The 23752-nt window shown below is 41.9% G+C and overlaps 1 long non-coding RNA gene across 1 annotated transcript in view; it reads left to right on the forward strand.

The window, feature by feature from the left end:
• The first annotated feature begins 4760 nt into the window (after positions 1–4760).
• LOC139186454 (uncharacterized) overlaps positions 4761–23752 on the forward strand; it is a 60152-nt gene continuing 41160 nt past the window's right edge. Inside the window, exons 1-2 of the long non-coding RNA XR_011570008.1 lie at positions 4761–5108; positions 8285–8394. This is a non-coding gene — a long non-coding RNA (uncharacterized lncRNA). The remainder of the gene's footprint in view (positions 5109–8284; positions 8395–23752) is intronic.

Genomic DNA, 23752 nt, shown 5'->3' on the forward strand with positions numbered 1-23752 from the left:
TTTTTAAAAATTTAGTTGTTTTAATGAGGTGTAGGTGTTAGATTTTTATCATCTATTGAGATAAGGTTTTGTCTTGTATGGCCTAAATGTATGATTTGTTATTTCAAATATTTTCCTATTATTAAAATATTCTGGCATTTCTAGGATAAAATCTTCCTGATCTTATTAAAAATTACTTGTTTCATTGAAAATAACTTGCTGATATTTCTGGGGGGAATTCTGGCATTTGATTTCTTATGTGAGTTTATATTTTTGACTATTCTTTTTGTACTCTTGATAGGTTTTATAGTTATATTTGCTTCATAAAATGAATTACATTTTAATATATTTATATATTCAGAAAGGGAATTATATCTTTCAAAATTTGCAAGAATTTGCTTATAAAATCTCTAAGATGAGCCTTTTTTGACTTCTCTGGTTTTGATCTACTTAGTTTTTCTAACTTATTGATAAAATTTGGGTGACATATTTTTTCTGAAAAAAAAAAAGTATTGGAATATAGCTAACTATATACATAGCATTCTCAGATAATTTTTAAAAAAACCTCAAACTTCTCTGTATCTATTGTCTCCTTTCCCCTTTATAATTTTATTTATATTTTCTTTCTTTATTTAGAGTTGCCAGATATTTCTCTACTTTCTTCCTATTTTTTCCAAATATTTACTTTTGGAATTGATCAATAATTGTGGCTTGTTTTCTCATTCATTAATTTCTGCTTCAATCTTTCCTTAATTCTTTTCTCAGAGTTTAATTTTTAAAGAAGTATTACTTCATTTATTTTTATTATTTCACATTCATTGTTCTGCTAATCAATGTTCCTAAACTTGGTCTGGTTTCAAATGACTGTGGGGTATTTCTAAAAATTAAATACACTCTCAAAAGAGAAAGATTTGCTATTCCTGATGATGTCCTTTAAAAGAATGTGATTCAGTGTCTTATAGAACTCTAAGAATTCTAAAAATGTTTAGTGACAAGTGCAGTAAGCTTATGACCTATTCTGAGAGGGCCAAGATCTATAAAACCTATACATTTGCTAGAATGTTATCTGCCTTCATGTACTTGAAAAGAATCAAGGGCTAGGAGTTAAAGGAAAGTCTCACATTTGCCTAATGGGATGCCCTCTAATATCACGTCTATAAGTCAAGATATTTCAAAATGCTTTTTCTTTATGTGAAAATGCACTTAAATACATTTTGAACACAGCCTGGCTTCATGATTGCTTGTGATTGAAATTAACCCTAGACAAAACATTGTTCAAAGGCAAAGATGAAAAATTGCTCATTTGATAGGATGACAAAGTTTTCCCTGCAAAAATCAATGATGCAGATAAGAGAGAACATGTTTTTAAAAATAATTTTTACATGCTATGACCGGATTATACACAATAAAAATGTCTTTAGTAAAAAAAAAAAATTGCTGATAGTAAGGTAGATTTGCAGGTGTGACCTTTGCCAACATATGTAGATTATCATCAGATCCACATGTTTGTAGAATTATGTAACAGTGTTTAAGTGGCCAGGAAAGGGAGGATTTTGTGGTCAAGAAAGTGGAAATGTCCTATTTAACATATGACCCTGGCCAGTCTCATCTCAAATTACTGTTGCTCAAGTTACAGATGGTTAGCAAGCCAAGTGGGAGGGAAGAGAAAGGGCTGACAAACCTACAGTTAACAGGAGGCCACAAAGCCAGTGGCTGTTGTTATTAAAAATACAAACTTACTCAAGTCTTCCATATTTAAAGTAGCAAAGAAAAAAACTGTCTTGCACTGCATTCTGGACCAGAAGACGTTGCTATAAATGGGTTTAACATATCCTTCCCTAATAATTAGGTTTTAGGAAAGATAGAACATAGTTTTATGAATGAACTGAAAAAACATATAATTAGACCACCCTTCCCAGCTGACAGCTTTATGATCATGATTGAAAAGCAGTTTTTTCCTTTTGCACTTATTTGCATCTCAGGTTTTTTAAGCTTCCAAATGTTTAAAACATACAAGTGCCTGTGCTCTAGGAATTTACTCGAGAGAAAACACCATTAAGTGGAAAAAAAATTTTATCTCTACTAACACAAAAGCAAGTATACATAAATTTATGTATTTAGTATTGGTTTCAACCGATTACCTTGTAAAGCAGTTCAGGGCTAACAGAGTACGTCAGAGTCAAAAATAATCCTAATGTTGTTTGCTATTATGGCTGTGAAAATTTTAGTCAAGTACAGACTGAAAGCCCAAAGGATGCTAAAGGATTATCTAGAAAGCAGAGCCTCAAGCCAAGTTTAAGTGCTAAGATTTTATTAGGAGGTACGACCCCTGGGCTGCAAGGGTGAGGGGAAAGGCAATGAAAAGCAATGCTTCGCTAAGCTGAAAACAACTTGAGGAGAAAGTACAGCTTCCAGACAGCCACACTGGGACCTGCTGCCTATGGAGAAAACAGGAGAGGTACTTATTTCTTGCTCTCTGCCCTCTGTTGTAAGTTTGTCTCACAGGGCTCCAACGCCGCACTTTTCTGGGTATGTCCCTGACCCTCCAGGCTATTGGCAGAGACAAGAATAGGCTGAACCTCTGTTTTTCACCCGAGTCTGGGACTGGTGGGAGGAGCCAGGGCCCCTCTGCACTAAGCTAGAGGCTAAGATGAGAGACGGGGTGCAACTGAGCAGACCGGGGAGGTGCACAAGCTGGGTCTGGCACAGCGCATCCTTCTAGGACCTGAGCTATTTATTCCTAGTGCTGGTGTTCACTGATTCTTAGGGGAGGAGGAGCCACTCAATTCAGAGATCGCACCGATAGCGCCTCGATTGTGTAAATGTAATTATCTTCCATCAAACTGTCTCAAGTTCCTCACTACGCTTACCCATTGCTTTAACTCTTCCCCTCCCAAGAGTTTTTGAGGTGTAATTTGAATCGGATTCTTTACCGTCTGAGCTACTAGGGAAGCCCAAGAATACTGGAGTGGGTAGCCTATCCCTCCTCCAGGACATCTTCCCGACCCCAAAATAGAACGGGGGTCTCCTGAATCGCAGGCGGATTCTTTACCAGCTGAGCTACCAGGGAAGCCCAATTTGAATATTAAAAAATCCACCCATTTGAAGACTACAAAGCCTTAGATTTTGTCAACTGCACACATCCTGTAACATCCAGTCTATCAAGGCGTGGAATCATGCCATCGCCCCCAAAGTTCCCTCCTGCTCCCCTGCCTCCCATCCTCTCGCCTCTTTCATCCCTCCCCAGGCAACGGCTTTCCCCACCAGTTTTGCTTCTTCTAGAATTTCAGATAAACGCAATCGGACAGACTAAGGTCTTTTGGGTTTACCCCCCTACCCCCACCTGTACCAAGCAATTATTATTATTATTATTTTTAGATCCATCCTTGTTGCTGCCCGTATTGATAACTGGGTGCATTTTTACGCTTCGCTGTTTTGGAGAACTTCCTCTCTGTGCTAAACGTCCGGCACTTTACCTGCATTCGCCGTTTGGAACCCTCACAACTACCCTGCTTTACAGCAGAGTAACCCGAGGCTAGGGGCGCCCGGCTGGGGAGCCCGGGGAGGAGGCGCGGGGTAGACACCGGCTAGTCAGATTATTACGCTTGCCCCGGTCGGGAGCCCGATCTGCGGCACCTGCGGCTGGAGAGGGGAACGGTGGGTCTGGCCGTATACAGCCGCGGACCAGACAAACGCCCCGGGACGGAGGCCTTGCCGGGCCGCCCGCGAGGCCGGAGCCATGGAGGGTACTCCATCCTACCGTACCCGGGCCGCCGGCCTCCAGAGCTGCCTGCTCCGGCTACGAGTAGAGGCGGGACCGCGGTCTGGGGGCGCGCAAGGGCGCGGAGGAGCCGCATTTCCGCGGACGCGTTACGTTGCTGGGCGCTTCACCACGCGCCGTTTCCCTCCGCGCGGACGGCGCTACTTCCCGAGGGGCCCGAGGACCCCAGTCGTCGGTAAGGGGAGCGTGCAATTGGCTGCGGCGGCGTTGTCGCTGCAGAGGAACTAGCGAGAAGAGTGGTGCCAAGTCGCTTTCACCTCCTCCGCGGCCGCCTCTTTACGGTAGTCCGCGGAGGCCTGATTTGATGGACCCGGTGGAAACAAAGATGCCGGTGCTGTGCCCTCCGGCTAGGCGCGGCCTGGTCGCAGTTATTGTTGGGCTGCCTGACGGGAAGCAGCGGCTCTATTTTTCTTCTGCCGAACTTGGTGCTTCGTGGCTGCGGAGGGACTGACGAGGAGCCTTTGTCTGCGGGAGAATAGCTGTGGCGAAGTGGCTCTTCCTGAATGGCCACCGGTCCGCTCTCCGCGGGCTTCGCTGGCGATTTTTTCCGTGTCATTTAAACCCGGGAAAATCTGCTTTTCCTCTTCTGACATTTTCATTCTATTTGGAGTCTTGGCTGAGTCGTAGACGGCTACCCTCTATCTCCTTTAGCGAATCCGAAATTTGAGGGGCCGAGTTCTCTTCGGACCTTAGCACATCTTTTCCTCCCTCAGAAAGTTGAATTGGAAAACCGTGGAGGTGGGCGAGGCTCACACAGACTCAGCCCTGAGATTTGTTTTGCTGAGTCCACGCTGATGCCTCAGACGCAGGCATGAGGAGGGGGTTTAAAGTTATTTGGGGACCCCATTATTCTATGACTTCTTAGTGGATATCCAGAGAAACTGCCCGATCAGAGAAGGTGGAGGCTGTCAAACCTCAGAAAGGGGTTTCCAGTCCGCTGCGAAGGCGTCTGTTGTTTGGTTACACGACCACCTCGGTGACAAAAGAGGGGAGGAGGGTGTTTTTTGAGAGCACTGCTGATCTCCTGTTCCCTTCGTAGCATTTCTTACTACCTGCTAGATGTTGCATATTTTATATATTTATTGTTTGACTTCTCTTCCCCGACTTGATCTAACCCTGGGTGAGCAGGGGGTTTGTTCACTGTAGTTGCCTGGAGCCTAGCACAGTGCCTGGTGAAGTACTGGGGGCTTCGTAAATATTTACTGACTCAGTGAATGAAAAACACATGGCAAATTCTTTAAAGGAATCGCGAGAGAAGCACAAAACCGAGAGAAGCACAAAACCGAAAGCCATGTGACACCGGGAAATTGATCTCAAACCCGCTCTTTTGATTTCAGAGCAGTGATTGGTAAGGAATGGCCAAGAGACAGTGATACTCCACATTTTGTAAAGGAAAATAGTGAAAAGAATGAGCTTTACGTATAGGGTGCTCTCCACTAATCACTCTAGGGATTAATTCTCTGAGGTGAACCCACTAAAAATCTTTGAAGAAAATTGAAACCCTTTTTCAATAGTCCTATGTGCCTCTCAGACACGTGCTCAACCCCATCTGAGGATTTAGGCGGCTTGTCTGATGAGCAAGACATGGGTCTTTGGGACATTCAGAACACAAGAAAGACACCAATGCGTCACAGAAATACTTTTCTGTGCTGGACCCTTTGTATCATGTATCATGTTTGAGACACATCTAGGGAGTGTTTCACATGAAAATTAGTTTGCTAAATTCTACCTGAAAGCTCTTTCATAAAGGACCCCAGGGGATGCTGATTCATAAATGATGGATTAATTTTGAAGGAAGTGAAAGTGGGGTGCTTTGAGAGTGAACAGCCAGCTTCTCTAAAGAATTACCCTTGTAACACCTCCATTTCTTTGAAACTTTTGGTTAGGAAACAGCCACACTCTGGCCAGGAAAGTTTATAATACCTGTCAAAGGTTGAAAAGTCTTTCACAAAAAATAAGTTTAAGATTTCATATATTAATTTCTCAACCAATCAGTAATCATCTCATTCTGGTATGCAGAACTGGAAGTATCATGTAAGATCATGCAACAAATATACTGTATTTATTGACATTATTCCTTGTTCTAGGTGTTGCAGATAAAGCAGTGAAAAAAAAATTCCTCTATTTTATATTGTTCTACTTCCAGACCCCTTCCATCTTTTCACTACCTGTTTTTTTCTTATTTTCACCGTTCATCTGCCATCTACTTGACCATATTTCTTTGTTCTGCCCCTCACTTCATCCAAAATATGAACATACAAAAATACATGATGAAATCCATTTAAAAAATCAAGTCCTTTTAAAAACATAGCTTTTTACCAAAAAGAATCCATTTCTAAAATGTTCGTTTATGGCTATAATTTTTTCAAGTTTAAAAATGATTTTGCTGTTTCCTTCATTTCGCTGTTGTATGAGTGAAGATAATTACTGTTCAGTCAGCTTTCACCCTTCCATGAGAATGTTTCCTTCACCCAGACTTTGCCTAACGATACCAATCTTACAAGAAAACACAATGAAATATTTTGTGGAGAATAGGATGCATGTGTGCTCAGTCATGTCTGACTCTTTGGACTATAGCCCTCCAGGCTCCTCTGTCCATGGGATTCTCCAGGCAAGAATACTTCAGTGAATTGCTGTTCTAGGAGTTGCTGTTCAAACCTGTATCCCTGTATCTCCTGCCTCCTGCATTGGCAGGCATATTCTTTACCACTATGCCACTGTACCAATATTAAATTTTTTAAAGTAGAGGTGTTCCTTTTCCAGATTTTTAAAAAAGGAATAAACTGAATGTTGGCTTAGAGATTCGGAAGAGAAATGTACAACAAGATTCTAGTGCACAGCACAGTAGCAGAAGGAATTTTCTTAGTTGTACTACCTAGTCTTTCACCATTTTCCTCTAAATTTTTTCCCTTTCATTCAGTCCAAAATTGCTCACTGGCCCAAATGTTCCCTGAAGGTTATGGCTTAACTACAGTACTCCCCTTTCCCCATTTAAATATGTTACGTTTCAAACTTGCTTACACATTCTTCTGAACAATCCCTATATTCCTGCTAATTCCCTTCAGCCTGAACTGAGGAAGCAGACAGCCTCTTTGTCCGCCCTCCCCTCCCCTCCTCCAGCCCTACTTCCAACCCCCAATTGCTCAAACCTAGGGGTTAGAGCTGAATTACCCAACATGCTAGTGATTCTCAACCTTGGTTGGCATATTAGAATCACCCGGGAGACTTTAAAAAAAAATACTGATTTCATGGGCCTATCCCTGACCAATGAATGACCTTAGAATCTGTGGATTTAGAGTTCCAGCATTGGTATTTTATTAAAGCTCTCAGGAGATTCTAATGAAGGGTAGTTTGAGAAACAGTGCAGTGGGCAGCTCAAGTATCTGTTTAGGGCAATGATTCTCAAACTTCAGTGCTTCAGAATCACCTGAAAGGGCTTGTTAAAACACAGATTGCTAGGTTCTAGCAATCAGAGGTTCTGATTCAGTAAATTAGGGGTGGGGCCAGAGAATTAGTATTTCTGACAAGTTCTCAGAGGATGGTGCTGCTGCTGGTTTAGGATTACACTTTGGGAACCACTGTCTTAGGACACCTGGATAAATGGACACCAAGAAAAAAAAGAGGGGCGGGGGTGGGCGGGGAACCCAGAAAGATTCATATTTCAAACAAAGCTTCTAAGTAACTCTCTGGTGCAAATCAGAAACTTTTTGAGCTTCCTTACCTTTGCCAACAAAGGTCTGTCTAGTCAAGGCTATAGTTTTTCCAGTAGTCATGTATGGATGTGAGAATTGGACTATAAAGGAAGCTGACCACCAAAGAATTGATGCTTTTGAACTGTGGTGTTGGAGAAGACTTGAGAGTCCCTTGGACTACAAGGAGATCCAACCAGTCCATCCTAAAGGAGATTAGTCCTGGGTGTTCATTGGAAGGACTGATGTTGAAGCTGAAACTCCAGTACTTTGGCCACCTCATGCGAAGAGCTGACTCACTTGAAAAGACCCTGATACTGGGAAAGATTGAAGGCAGAAAGAGAAGGGGACAACAGAGGATGAGATGGTTGGATATCATCACCGACTCAATGGACATGAGTTTGGGTAGGCTCCGGGAGTTGGTGATGGACAGGGAGGCCTGGAGTGCTGCAGTCCTTGGGGTCGCAAAGAGTCAGACACGACTGAGCAACTGAACTGAACCTTTATTTTATGGCTAGTTTGATTCTTGATTTAGACTTGTGTTTAGGGAGATGGGACTCCCATAATTCTTTTACTGCTAAAGGTGACTTTTAAAAGTCTTAAGCCCTATGGTTAAGTATCCCACAAGCCAATGCATCTCTTCATGTAAACTGCAGCTTTCACCTTTCTGTGAGAATGTTCCCTTCACTAGATTTTCCCTAACCATAACGGGTCATAGTAGCCCACCATAGACTATTTATGGAGAGTAGCAAAGTAAAATATTAATACACACATATTGCTCACATCTCCCAACAAAAAGCTCTAAGGCAGAAATAGTGTTTATCTTGTCTTCCAGGTGATGGGTGAATGTATCTTGCATGTTGAACCCTGTGACAGAGAACTTGACCCATGGAGGGCATACAAATAAGATTGCAAGAAGACCTGTCAGAGTTATGGAAATGAAAGGTACTTTTGCTCTTGAATAACTTTTCCATATGTTTTTGCAGTTTATCTTTTCCCTAGCAGCACATGAGATTTTCTACTTTATATGTAGAAAATCAGGTGCAGGAAGCTTTCAAACTTGCCCAGAGCCATACAGCTCACTAGGTCTGAAGTGAGAGCTGTTGGCTCCCAAACTCTGCCTCCTTTTCTGTAGAATATGCTATAATTCAAATGCCAGACCACTGGATCTGAAGGGAAAGAGGGAAAGAATTTGAACTTTTTTTTAATCCTGTAGAAGTGAAATCTAAGAAAAACACCCTACATTTTTCAAGTCCATGTAAGTAACAGGGTTAATGTGTGGTTAGATGCAATTTATGATACCTTAGGGAAGAACAATCTGAAAAGGGAGTAAGCCACAACACGGATAGACCTTGAGGGCAATATATTAAATGAAATAAGTTAGAAAGACAAATACCATATGATTTCACTTATAATTTGGAATTTTTAAAAAACATAGAAATAAACAAAAACCAAGCTCATGGAGAGAACAAACTGATGGTTGCGATAGGTGAAGGATGGGGCTTGTAAGAAATGGGTTAAGGGGATCAAAGGTACTAACTTCCAGTTATAAAATAATTTGTCAGGGGATGTAATGTACAGCATGGTGACTGTAGTTAATAGTACTTTATTATGTATTTATTAGATGCTAAAGAGTAAGTCTTAGAAATTCTCATCAAAAGAAAAAAATTCTGTAACTGGGTGGTGATGGATGTCAACTAGACTTACTGTGGTGATCATTCTACAATATATAGATATAGAATCTACAATATATAGATTCTATACAATATATAGAATCATTCTACAATATATACAAATATAGGATCACTTTAATTAACACTTGAAACTAATGTTGCATGCCAAATATACCACAGTTAAAAAAAAAAAGAAAAGGGAATAAGAGAGTAGAAGAGATTTAAGGTAAAACACTTATATAGTTAGCTAATAGTCTTGGCCTGAAGGAAATCCCGTTGGACTTTAAAAGAAAACAAGCAGAAGACTCACCTTTTCAGTTAACTACTGCTGTGTTATAAGCCACCTCCAAATTTTGTACCTTAAACAGACTGTTTTATTATCTCATGATTCTTTGGGTTAGGAATTCAGGCAGGGCTCACTGAGGATGCCTCTTTGTTCCATGTCGTCTTGACGGGGGTGCCTCAGCTGGACGACCCAAAGTGACCTCATCCACTTCCGGGCCTTGGTGCTGTCAGCTGGGTGAGGCACCTTTGTTCCCCTCCAAGTGTTCTCTCTTTCCATGTGGTCACACATCATTCAGTTATCTAGCATTTTTAGATGGTGGCTGTCTTCCAAGGAGTAAAAGGGATTACGTACCATCAGTTTCACTGTATTCTGCTGGTCAAAGCAAGTCCAAGGGCCAGCATGGAGTCAAAGGATTGGAAAATAGATTTCACTCTTTTTGTAAAAATAATTTTATTTATTTTTGGCTGTGCTAGGTGTTCGTCACTGCGCCAGTGTTTCTCTAGTTATGGAAAGCGGAGGTTGCTCTCTAATTGCAGTGCTCGAGCTTCTCATTGTGGTGACTTCTCTTGTTGCAGAGCACAGGCTCTAGGGCATTCAGGCTTCAGTAGTTGCGGCATGTAGGCTCTAGAGCACAGGCTTGGTAGTTGTGACCCTCAGGCTTACTTGCCCTGCGGCATGTGGGATCCTCCCAGACCAAGGATTGAGCTCATGTCTCCTGCATTGGCAGGTGGATTCCTTACCACTGAACCACCAGGTAAGCCCTAGATTTCACTCTTGATGGGAGAATGGTACAAGCACATTGCAAAGGGGATATGGTTCTGCTTTTTTAAAGAAGCCAGATACAAAAGAGTATATTTTGTGTGATTCTATTTATGTGAATTTCTGGAAAAGGTAAACTCATCTAGGGGGTGGAAAAAAGCATATCATTGGCAAAAAGTATGAGCAAACTTTGGGGGATAATAGAAATATTCTGTACCTTGATTGTGGTGGTATATGGGCTTCCCAGGTAGCTCAGGGTTAAAGAATCCGCCTGCCAATGCAGGAGACATGGGTTGGAGCCCTGGGTAAGGAAGATTCCCTGGAAGAGAAAATGACATCCCACTCCAGTATTCTTGCCTGGAGAATTCCATGGACAGAGGAGCCTGGTGGGCTACAGTCCATGGGGTCCCAAAAGAGTCGGACATGACTTAGTGACTAGAACAACAGTATACACAGGGAACATTTGTCAAAATGTATGCATTTTATTATAACTATGAGGTATATCCAAAAAAAGTAGAATATAGGAGGAACTGTGGAACCATCTTCAGAAATAATCTGCTGTACATAAAGGCTTCGATCTGAACCTTTGAAGATCATCTGGTCCGGTGTCTTTACAGACAAAGAAAGTGAGGCCCAGAAAGAGGAACTTTCTGTATCTTTTCTGCCAAAGGATACTCTGTTAGTGATAAAACCGGGATTGCAATCCAGGCTTCTGACCACAGTCTTCCTCTGAGAAGATTGGGGAAAAGGATGCCCCAAGCCTGGGTTTCACTGACTCACTTAGATGTAAGCATGTCTTGGAGTGAAGGATGGATTATGAGAGCTGTCAGTGTCCCTTTGCATTCTAGAATTTTCCAGGGACCTCCAGTGCTCAGATTTCTGTGCTCTGTTTCTAGTTCTGAGGGACTGTAGACAAGTTCCTGTAACTCCTCTGTTAAGTCAGTGCCTGTAGAAAGGTTAATGGGGCAATATTTATACCTAGATTCGAACACCGTGTGTAAAAAAATAAGAGAAGAGCAGCTATGCCACGTTGCTTTTGTCTACGGTGCTGTCTCTGAGTTTCCTACAAGGGTGCTGGTGGGAAAGAGTAAAGAGGGATGTGGAACTAGAGAAGTAGCATTATTCACTTAGGTTTTACTAAAATTAATAAATCTACCTTTCAGGCTCATAAGAGTTATTGCTAGCTTTCATGAAGTGCTCCATAGAGTAAGATAAGGTTGAAATAGTGAAAAATAGTGTTTCCACTCATAGTAACATGCAAATGTTAGGACATATGTAGGGAATTTGAAAAAATGAGTACAGCTCATTCTCTACCTTTAATATACTATCCTCAGAAAAAAATGATTTCAAACCTCATCCAAAGTGTCTCAGACATTTGTCAGATGTATCCAACTCCTCTGGATGCCAAAGAACCTTTTAAAAATTATCTACAAGAGACGACAGAACACTTTGGGCTGAAATTATTTGTAGCCGATACATCAGAGAGTAACACCATGCTGATCTTGAGCAATTACCTAGAGAATTACAGACTTGAACTGTGGAGGGTATCTGAACTTTTTGCTAACACTAAGTCTCTTTTGAAATCAGTTACCATAGCATTAAACATGAGTAATTCAGCAAGGAAACCTTTTTAAAGAGAGAACATCACTCTGATAGATTCCTGAAGCTTGGAGTTTTCTTCATTTTAGTTTTAGGTTATTGTCATTTCCCCATTTTTCTATTACTGTATAATAAGAATTATTATATAGTAAGCATCTTATTAAGTGAGGGGATGCTAATTTGCATCTTGAACTTGTGGTTTCTGTCTCAAAGCTGCTGTTTGGGAGGAGCCTGTTATTTCACAAACTTGAAGGCCAGTTTCAGTATAACTCCACTGGCCTAACACTAATGCCAGGTGGGAAGTGATGCATTTATGGAAATAATTCAAGCCAAAGAAATCTGCTCTTGTTTGGATTACCCCAGCTGGGCAGTGCTCTGCTCCTGAATGGATTCCTCTTGAATTAATTTGGGTTAAAGAGGGCAGAGCAGTATGGGATATAAGGAAATCAGCCCTGAGCTCTCTTGGAGTCTAACCTTGCAATCTCACAAAACTTAGCTTGGTCTAAGCCAGACAGACATTCCCAGCTAAAGATCTTTTTAAAAGTTATACTTTCACTCCATGGCTGCCATGTTTTGAAATATCTGGATTACCCAACATGTAGTGTTATTCATAAACTTTTACCCTGGTCCACACACATTTTTCCCTAGGTAGTGCTAGTAGTAAAGAACCTTCCTGCCAACGCAGGAGATGTAAGAGACGTGGGTTCAGTCCCTGGGTTGGGAAGATCTCCTGGTGGAGGGCATGGCAACTAACTCCAGTATCCTTGCCTGGAGAATCCCATGGACAGAGGAGCCTGGTGGACTACAGTCCAGGTTGCGAAGAGTTGGACAATTGAGTGACTAACACTACTACTACTACTATGTGCATTTTGGTAAGGACTTTTTCATAGCACTGGGAATGGTGTACAGATCATCAGTACTACCTTAAGAGCTCAGGAACCCAGCATGATAGGAAACTCATGAGGAAGGTGAGCCAAGACTTCTGGGTTTTCTATATCCCTGCCAACCTGGCTTCTACTTCCCTCCATCACCGCTGTTCCTCTGGAATCAATGGTTGTTTTAATCGCCTCCTATTCAGTGCCATTGGTGAGAGAGATTCTCACCCTAGAGTTATGGGGATGGCCAGACACACAACCCCTGACTCTGGGCAGATGAGATTGACAGCAGTTTATTGGTCATCTACACTCACAGCCATGGGGAGGAGGACACCGCACACAGGGCCTCATAAAGGTTGCACCTGGGGATGGATAAACAACCAGGAGCTGTGCATAGGGTGGGGAGCAGGCTTTTTTGTAGTATCAGGAGGGCAAAGTGCCCTCTGATTTCCCTGAGAGGATGTGACTAGCTTATTTGAATTCTGAGGGCTGGGAGTTAGGGAACTGAAATCCACTGTTTAGGGATTAGCAACTGGTCCAGTTAATGAGGTATGTTGGGCTGGGGGACCTTGTCTTTTGGAGCAGAGTAGGGAAGGGAACTTGTGGTTAGCCATTAGAGGTCTCCCAATTTTTCCCTAGATGTCAAGACATACCTGATACTGGGCCTTAGTTTCAGAGCTCAGTGCCACAATAGCCATATAGGATATTATATCTAGACCACCATCTACAGTGCCCTCTTATAACTGGGCCAGGGGGTGGTGGTGGGTGGGGAGAGGTGGAGTGACACAAAGGATGCAGACCAAGCTTTTCTAGTTAATCCTTTCAGGTAGTCACATTGTAAATGCTCACTGAATATCTTTATGTGCCAGCACTCCAGGCCCTAAGGCTTAAAGGTGAATGGAACACAGTCCTATTTTGGAAAAGTCAAATGGAGGAGAAACAGAGGCTTCAACAGATGGTCATAACAGAGTGACAGAAGTAGGAGCCAAGATGTGTACATGTGCTGTGAGAGCACAATGATGAGGGCATGTCATCCAGGGATGAGGGCCAGTGAGCTGGCTTTGAAGGATGAGTAGGAGTTTGCCAGTTGGAGAAGGGAGAGATGGGAGCATCGTAGCAGAGGGACCAGCATGACCAAAGGAGTAAATGATCATGGCATGTTAAAAATAAGTGATAAATAGTCCAGCAGTCGGGGGTGAAGGGGATGTTGTTAGTGATTAGAGTGGTATTGACACAGTCTCAGAGGGGCAGCCTGGGAGAAACCAGGAGCATTGTACCTAGAGGGCTGCCCTAGCTTTCTGCTTCTCTCATATTCCTTCCCCCACATTTCCCTCCAGTCCTCTTTCTCCTGCAGGCATCTTCTCATATTGCAGAATCAGATTCTGCCCTTATTGCGAGCCAGGGCAGATAGGAGCAAGATGAGAGGAGATGAGAGGAATGTGCCGAGGGGACCAGAATTAACTGTACTTCCTGACCATTTCACCAAAGGCTGCCTCTGAATACACGTGTAAAATATTGTGCCAGTCTCAGCATGTCAAAGGTCCCAGGCACAGGCCAGGCCAGCTGGGTGCTGCCCAAGCTTTGTCATGAGTGCTCAGATCTCCTGAGCTCTCTCTCCTTCTGCTGCTTTTGGAATCTTTTCCATGTTCTGCTCCTGCTCTCCCTGGCTGCGATGACCAATTCTGTAAAAGACTCCTCTAGAGACTAATTTTCCCAGAGCAGAAATAGGGGAGAGGTAGTTCAAGGTATTTTTATCCAGGTCAGGAGCTCTGCTGTCAGCAGTCCTACCTTAGCAGATAGATCTCTGAGCTGTGTTTATTTCCTTATACAATTTTCTGCTGTCAGATGTGCTGCTATCTTGGATTGGAAATTGCCTTCCCTTCATTTCTCTCTATGTTCTCATCTGGAAAACTCCTACTCATCTTTCAAAACCTAGTTCAAAAGTCACCACCTTAAGCCTCTCTTGGGCAAGCCAGTTGCTTCCTTCTGACATTGCCTTAGCAGCTCTTTTATATTTTTTTTAAACACTGAACACATTGATTATAATTCTGTTTGCATACATTTTCTTCACTCATCTAAATTCCTGAGGCATCTTTGTTTCCATAGCAACCACCAGTAACAGACACATAGTAGGTATTCAGAAAAACTTAATAAAAGAGCAGGAAAGCCAAAGAAAACTTTTTAAAAATCACACATGTGGCTCCAGCTTCCAACTACTAATTTACAGAAAATAGAGAAGAAATTTTCTTTTCCTGCCATCCCAGGAAATATCAGCAAAATCCTGAGAGAGGAAACCCATTAGGACAAACATCCTAGTTTCTTGGAAAATAAATTACAAGGGGGAAAAAAAGAGTTGGAGGAGGACTGGTAATTTGAGAGAGACTTAGAAGACCCATCAAACAATTGCAAAGCATGGACTTGACTTGGATCTTGATTTTTTAAAAAATTTAGATTATGACATGTATGAGACCTTGGAAATTTGAACATAGGACATTTGATGACTTTAAGGCCTTATTGTTAATCATTTTAGACGTGGTAATTGTGTTATGTTTACTTTGAAAAGAAAGTAATCATTATTTTTAAGAGATGAGTCCTGAAATGTTTATAAGTGAAAGTATATATCTGGAATTCGCTTCAAAATAATATGGGAGGGAGGAAGTGGATGACAGTGTAAATGAGGTAGGTTTGGCCATGGGGTTGACGGTTGTTGGGGCTGAGTGATAAGTGGGCACAGAAAGAATCATCCTCTAGATATTTTTATGTATATCTGAAATTGCTACTGCAGTGTTTAAAAGCAACAAAAAGTCTTTTAAAAGCTTGAATGTTTTGCATTTACACTTTGCAGTACAATAATTATTTTAAAAAATATATTTGTTTGGCTGCAAACGGTCATAGTTGCAGCATGCAGGATCCTCAATCTTTGTTGTGGCATGCAGGTTCTTTTAGTTGCAGCATATGGAATCTAGTTCCCTGAGTAGAGATTGAACGTGGGCCCCCTGCATTGGGAGTGTGGAGTCTTAGCCATGGGACCACCAGGGAAGTCCGTACAATAGCTATTCTAAACAACAGAATTGAAATGATTACTCCTCACCTCAATGTGAAAAAAATTTTCTTTAATGTATGCATGTATGTTTTGTTACGTGTTTATGCTAGAATATTTTCCAAAGGAACATCTTTATTAAAAAAAAATAAGTAAAGGCAGTTAGAAAATAGGGGGCTTATATTTGGAAATTCACTTTCTTTTTTCTAAAATTTATTTTATTCAAGTATAGTTGATTTACAATCTTATGTTAATTTCTGCTGTACACCAAAGTGATTTACATACATACATATATGTGTATTTACATATGTATATACTTAATGTACATACACATATACATTCTTTTTCATATTCTTTTTCATTATGGTTTATCACAGAATAATGAATATAGTTCCCTGTGTTATACACAAGACCTTGTTTATCCATTCTGTATATAATGGTTTGCATCTACTAATCCCCAAACTCCCAGTCTATCACTCTTCCACATGCCCTTGTCCTTAGCAACCACAAGTCTCGATGTCGGTGAGTCTGTTTTGTAGATAAGTTCATTTGTGTGGTATATTAGATTCCACATATAAGTGATATTGTATGGTGCTTGTCTCTTTCTTTCTGAATTTCTTCACTTAGATAATCTCTAGGTGATACTGCAAATGGCATTATTCCATTCTTTTTTATGACTGAGTAATATTCCATCATATATGTACCACATCTTCTTTATCCATGCACCTGCTGATGGATGTTTAGGTTGTTTCCTTGTCTTGGCTATTATGAATAGTGCTGCTATGAACAGAGTGCTATATGTATCTTTTTGGATTATAGTTTTGTCTGAACATATGCCCAGGAGTAGGATTGCCGGATCATCTGGTAATTCTATTTTTAGTTTTCTGAGGAACCTTCATACTGTTTTCCATAGTGGCTGTACCAATTTACATTCCCACCAGCTGTGTAGGAGGATTCCCTTTAAAAATTCACTTTCTTAGTCAATTTTTAGGAACACATCTGTTTTTTCCATATGTATAGTTGAATCTTTTTGCCTTTTCATACTGTTCATGGGGTTCTCAAGGCAAGAATACTGAAATGATTTGCATTCCCTTCTCCAGTGGACCATGTTTTGTCAGAACTCTCCAGCATGACCATCTATCTTGGGTGGTGCTACATGTCATGGCTCATAGTTTCATTGAGTTAGATAAGGCTGTGATCCATGTGATCAGTTTGTTTAGCTTTCTGTGCTGTGGTTTTCATTCTGTCCTCCCTCTGATGGATAAGGATAAGAGGCTTGTGGAAGCTTCCTGATGGGAGGGACTGGCTGTGGGGGAATCTGGGTCTTGCTCTGTTGGGTGGGACCATGCTCAGTAATCTTTAATCCAATTTGCTGTTGATGGGAGGGGCAGTGTTTCCTCCCTGTAGTTTGGCCTAAGGCCAAAAGGATTTATGCCAGCATGCTGTAGCTCCCAGGACTGTTGTATTCAGTGCCCTTGACTGTTGTATTCAGTGCCCTTGACTGCGCAGCAGGCCACTGTTGACCCACGCCTCCGCTGGAGACTCCTGGACACTCACAGTCAACTCTGGCTCAGTTGCTTATGGGGTCATTGTTCCTTTCTCCTGGGTCCTGGTGGACACAAGGTTTTGTTTGTTCCCTCCAAGAGTCTATTTCCCCAGTCCTGTGGAAGTTCTGTAATCAAATCCCACTGGTCTTCAAAGTCAAATTCCCTGGGGGTTCTCAGTCCCTCTGCCAGATCCCCAGGTTGGGGAATCTGTGGTGGGCCCTAGAACTTTTGCAACAGTGCGAGAATTTCTTTGGTATAATTGTTTTCCAGTTTGTGGGTCGTCTGCTTGGTGACTCTGTGGTGGGGCTTCTCCAAGAGGTGACCTTCTCCAAGAGGACTTGTGCCACACACTGAGCCTCCCAAGTCTGCTTCATTGACTACACTAAAGCCTTTGACTGTGTGGATCACAACAAACTGTGGAAAATTCTGAAAGAGATGGGAATACCAGACCACCTTACCTGCTCCTTGAGAAATTTGTATGCAGGTCAAGAAGCAACAGTTAGAACTGGACATGGAACCACAGACTGGTTCCAAATTGGGAAAGGAGTACATCAAGGCTGTATATTGTCACCTTGCTTATTTAACTTATATGCAGAGTACATCATGCAAAATGCCAGACTGGATGATGCACAAGCTGGAATCAAGATTGCAGGGAGAAATATCAATAACCTCAGATATGCAGATGATACCACCCTTATAGCAGAAAGCAAAGAGGAACTAAAGAGCCTCTTGATGAAGGTAAAAGAGGAGAGTGAAAAAGCTGGCTTAAAACTCAGTATTCCAAAAATGAAGATCATGGCATCTGGTTCCATTACTTCATGGCAAATAGATGGGGAAACAATGGAAACAGTGACAGATTTTATTTTGGGGGGCTCCAAAATCACTGCAGATGGTGACTGCAGCCATGAAATTAAAAGGCGCTTGCTCCTTGGAAGAAAAGCTATGACCAACCTAGACAGCATATTAAAAAGCAAAGGTACCATTTTGCTGACAAAGGTCTGTCTAGTCAAAGCTATGGTTTTTCCAGCAGTCACGTATGGATGTGAGAGTTGGAGTATAAGGAAAGCTGAGTGCCAAAGAATTGATGCTTTTGAACTGTGGTGTTGGAGAAGACTCTTGAGAGTCCCTTGGATAGGGAGGAGATCAAACCAGTCCATCCTAAAGGAAATCAGTCCTGAATATTCATTGGAAGGACTGGTAGTGAAGCTGAAACTCCACTACTTTGGCCACCTGATGCAAAGAACTGAGTCATTGGAAAAGACCCTGATGCTGGGAAAGATTGAAGGCAGGAGGAGAAGGGAATGGCAGAGGATTAGAAGGTTGGATGGCATCACCGACTTGATGAACATGAGTATGAGCAAGCTCCAGGAGTTGGTGATGGACAGGGAGGCCTGGCGTGCTGCAGTCCATGGGGTTGCAAAGAGTCAGACATGACTGAGCAATTGAACTGATAGTTGAATCTACAACTACTAAACTTTAGTATTTTATTGATAGTATTTATTGCCAGTTGCAGACAGTTCTCAGGTGCAAAGCAAATTTAGAAAAACAGTTTCTAAGCATAATTACCAACAGCATTAGCAATAAGTAGATTTTAAAGTTTGTTCACTTCCACAAAGTCCAAAGTTCTATGAGTTTCCAAGAGTGCTTATCGGTGTGAATAAACAAGGTGTGGTAATACTCACATGGGCAGTTTTTGAAAGAAAGAAAGAAAACTTCATTGAATTAGTTTACACAATATTGGTTACTTAGAACATTCTATTACCTGTATCTTCAACATAATATTATTGTCTTCAATGTTTTTATATGATATATATCTTATGAAACTTAAATATTACATATCAAAACTTGGACTTTTGGGGTCAGATTTGCTCAAAGTAATCTGTGAATATAGGCTATTTTCCTGCCTGGTCTATAACTCTCACCCTGCAAATTACCAACACTTAGTCAGTTGGTCCTTGGAACTAATGATTGCCATTAAGTGTGTGTTTAGTTAACATGGCAATGATACATGTGAAAGTTCAATTTTTAAATTAATTGAAAAATATTCTGCAGTTTTAAACGTATCTTGAGATTTTTAAGGTGTGTGCAAGTATTGCTCTATGATTGGGAAGTTTATTGAGTGTCTGCTATGCCATCTAACATGCTTGGTTGCTTTTCCAATGTTGTTTCATTTAATCCTCCCAGTGTGCAATAAAGAAGGGTTTTACTGTTTCCACCTTGCTCATTGGGAAAGTAAGGCTCAGAGAAGATAAAAGGCTTGTCCAAGGTCACACAGCCTGTAAGCAGTAGGGGAAGACAAGTGTTGGTTACCCTGGTTTTACTCTTCTGCCCTTGTATCCTGTTTAATTATTTTCTCCTCATGGTTGTGAGCCCCTCAAGAGCAGTCTTTCAGGTCTTTGGGGCCTTCATGGTTCCTTAATCCAAGTGAATATTAATAAACGAAAGTGAAATTTGCTCAGTCGTGTCCAACTCTTTGCGACCCCACGGACTACAGTCCACCAGGCTCCTCTATCCAAGGGATTCTCCAAGCAAGAATACTGGAGTGGGTAGCCATACCCTTCTCCAGGGGATCTTCCTAACCCAGGAATGGAACCCAGGACTCCTGCATTGCAGGTAGATTCTTTACTGACTCAGCCACCAGGGAATCCCCATATTAATAAATATTTGTTAGATAATTTCAGCAGGTCATCCAAGTGTCAACATCCAGCTGTAACCACCTTAGGCCAGGAGCTGGGCTTCTTGGCCAGTATTTTCCAAGCTTACCTTTGGGACTATGTAGAATTATACAGTAGGGCTTCCCTGTGGCTTAAATGGTAAAGAATCTGCCTGCAGTGCAGGAGACCTGGGTTCGATTCCTGGGTTGAGAAGATCCCCTGGAGAAGGGCATGGCTACCCACTCCAGTAATCTTGCCCAGCGAATCCCTTGGATAGAGGAGCCTGATGGGCTGCAGTCCATGGGGTCACAAAGAGTTGGACATGACTGAGCAACTAACATTTCACTTCATGATTATACAATAACCACTTAAGAAAAGTATTTGAGAATACATCTGGAAACTTAAACTATATAGAGAAGAAGTGGGAAAAATAATGATGTCGAAGAATAGGATCAAGGTTGAGAAAAATTGAGGTTCAAATTTGGAAAATGACAAATCAACCAGAAAGGTTGATGCTGTTTGGTCTTTACTCTATAGTCTTACTTTAGAAGAAGAAGAGAAATTAACAAACTATGGAAGAAAATTCCTAGAACACTGGGATCCAGTCAATACACCTGATGGTTCTGGAAGACAGAATTTTCAGAGATAAAAATACAATAGGTCACTCCTTGAACTCCCTTCCTCAGCCCATAGGTCTATCTGCCTGACTTGCCTTGGCCAAGGAGGAGTATTTCCCTGATGTGGCTTTATCTGTGGTACCAGTGCAGCCTCATCAGAGTTGAGACACTTGACTCAAACTGATGAGTGCTTTGACAAGTGTGATGATTAATTTTATGTGTCAACTTTACTTGCCATGGGGTGCCCAGATATTTGGTTAAAGATTATTCTGGGTATGTCTGTGAAGGTGTTTCTGGATGGGATTGGCATTTGAATTAGTAGACTGAGTAAACAGATGGCCCTTCCAGTGTGAGGGGGCCTCATCCTCCATTGAAGGCTGACTAGAACACAAAGGTGGAGGGAGTGGAGAGAACTTTCTCTCTATTTGCTTGTCTTTGAGCTGGGACATTGGTCTTCTGATTTGGACTTGGACTCAGTCTGAAACTATACCATGGTCTCTCCTGGTTGTCCAGCTTGCAGACTGCACACCTTCAGACATTTTAACCTCTATAATTGCATGAGCCAGTTAGTTACAATAAATCTGTCTCTTTTTCTCTATCTCTCTTTGGATAAATACAGCAAGTGAGGTGTTAAATAATAACATCTCACTAATAGCTAATAATAGCTAATAGCTAATAATATTATCTACCATTTGTTCTTGCCATTATCTAGTGGGGGCCATATAAACATTTTACACAAGTTATCTCATGTAATCCTTACAGAACCAAATGAAGGAACTAAGGTTCAGGGAGTTGTGATTTTGTAGCTAGAAGTTTTGAACTCCAGAGCCAAACATTGTTCTCAGAGGTGTGATGCAGGATGATCAGCAGTGTCATGAAATCTGTGTTTAACGAGCTCTTGTGGCAAAAGTCTGTAAGCATTTAGAGTTCCTGGAGACCTGGGTTCAATCCCTGGGTTGAGAAGATCCCCTGGAGCTACCCACTCCAGTATTCTGGCCTGGAGAATTCCATGGACTGTATAGTCCATGGGGTCGCAAAGAGTCGGACACGACTGAGTGACTTTCACTTTCAAAGTTCCTGGGAAGCTGTGCCCTAGAAAGATGTAAAGAAAACTGTGAAGGTGACTGACAGACCCAGAAATGGGGGCCTGGTCCAAGACCCCCTAGGAGCCCTTAAGCTGAAACTCAGTATTTAACGTTCAGAGTACAAAGCTCAAAAGTAAACTAAGGTGGAGTCTTCATTTTCAAGAAAGGAGCAAACTGAGTAGATGAAGCTATTAGAAAATTTGCCTCACTGTTTCTAGCACCTGCTCCTCTGTATCTGGACTTCTTGCCTTAGTTCCTCCCTGACCTGTTTGCTGTGCCCAGAGTCATGCTTCCAAAGCATCAAGGTTACCATGGGCTCTTTGAGGGCCAGTTCTGGGGTTTTAATGAGACTGCAATCTGGGAGGTGCTCAGCAAATATCTGTGGATTGTTCCAGGAATCAGAGCATGCTTCCATCTGCAGAGCATGCAGAATTAAGGCCACCTTCATTGTCTTCTCTTTTTCCCTTCACCATGGAATGTGTGGGGACAGGGTCTGCTGTCATGCTCTGCGGCCCCTTTCTCACCCCTGCTGCAGATGGACAGACCCGGCCTGGTATGAAGGCACACTTAGCTTTCCTCAATATCATATTTCATAAGGTTCTTTATTTTTTTCAAAAAACGTCCAATGGGAGAATGGCTAAAATGAAAAAGGTATATGGGCTTCCCCAATGGCTCAGAGAGTAAAGAAACTGCCTGCAGTGCAGGAGACACAGGAGATGTGGGTTCGATCTCTGGGTTGGGAAGATTCCCTGGAGGAGGAAATGGCCACCCACTACAGTGTTCTTGCCTGAAGAATCCCATGGACAAAGGAGCCTGGCAGACTACAGTCCAAAGAGTTGCAAAGAGTTGGACATGACTGAATGACTGAGCATGTGCACACACACACACACACACATATATAATATCAAGGATTGGTGAGGATGTGGGACAACTGGAATGATCATACTCTGCTGGTGAGAGTGTAAACTAGTACAACCACTTTGGAAAACAGAAAGTATCTAGTAAAGCTAAACACACATATACTCTCTACTCTGCTGCTGCTGCTAAGTCGCTTCAGTCGTGTCCGACTCTGTGCGACCCCATAGACGGCAGGCCACCAGGCTCCCCCGTCCCTGGGATTCTCCAGGCAAGAACATTGGAGTGGGTTGCCATTTCCTTCTCCAATGCAGGAAAGTGAAAAGTGAAAGTGAAGTCACTCAGTCATGTCCGACTCCCAGAGACCCCACGGACTGCAGCCTACCAGGCTCCTCCATCCATGGGATTTTCCAGGCAAGAGTACTGGAGTGGGGTGCCATTGCCTTCTCCACTCTCTACTCCAAGGCCTGACAATTCAATTCCTAGATGTGTAGCCCAATAGAAGGCTGTATACAAGTACTAGAATCCTCATGGCAGCACTACTCACAGTAGCCTCAAACTGGAAACAAAGTGTCAATCTCTAGTAGAATGGCTGAGTAAATCATGGTGTATTTATAAAAGGGGATACTACACAGCCATGATAGGAACAAACGACAGTTACGTGCGACTGTATGTGTGAATCTCTCATGTTAGATAAAAGCCAGGTGCAAGAGAATCCACACTCTATGATCCCATTTCTAAAACAGTAAGGTGTTTATATTAAAATATGAAAACACTTTCTAAAGATAAACTAGTCTGTGGCCTTATAAATCAGGATCATAGTTATGTGGTGTGTGGGGGAGGGTACTGGGCATGGGGGGCAGGGTTCTTGGGTGCTGGTCACCTTCTGCTTTTTGATAAAGTTACTCATTACACAGGTTTATACACTTGGTGAAAATTCATCAGGCTGTGCACTTACGATTGGTCCACTTTTCTGTATGTAGGTAATATATCAGTTCAGTTCAGTCGCTCAGTCCGATTTACCAAAAAAAAAAAAAAATGTATAGTGAATTCTTTGAAACTTCTCTACTAAAAGAAGTCTTTTAAATCATGGGTTTACTCTGACATTGTTTCTTCACAAGAAGTGAACTAAATTCTGAACTCTTGTAGCATTTATCATGTACAAATATCATCATGGTTTACGTGTTACTAGAAAAATGTTCTGTAAAATAATAGTTTTCTATTTAGGAAGAAGCACATTTGCTAGTACTTTTATAGGAATCATTTAATGAGAAGCACATGAGTTTCATCTAGCTTGAAACTGCTTTTACATC

The sequence above is a fragment of the Bos indicus genome, chromosome 13 (genome assembly GCF_029378745.1).
Source record: "Bos indicus isolate NIAB-ARS_2022 breed Sahiwal x Tharparkar chromosome 13, NIAB-ARS_B.indTharparkar_mat_pri_1.0, whole genome shotgun sequence".
Taxonomy (NCBI): Eukaryota; Metazoa; Chordata; class Mammalia; order Artiodactyla; family Bovidae; genus Bos; species Bos indicus.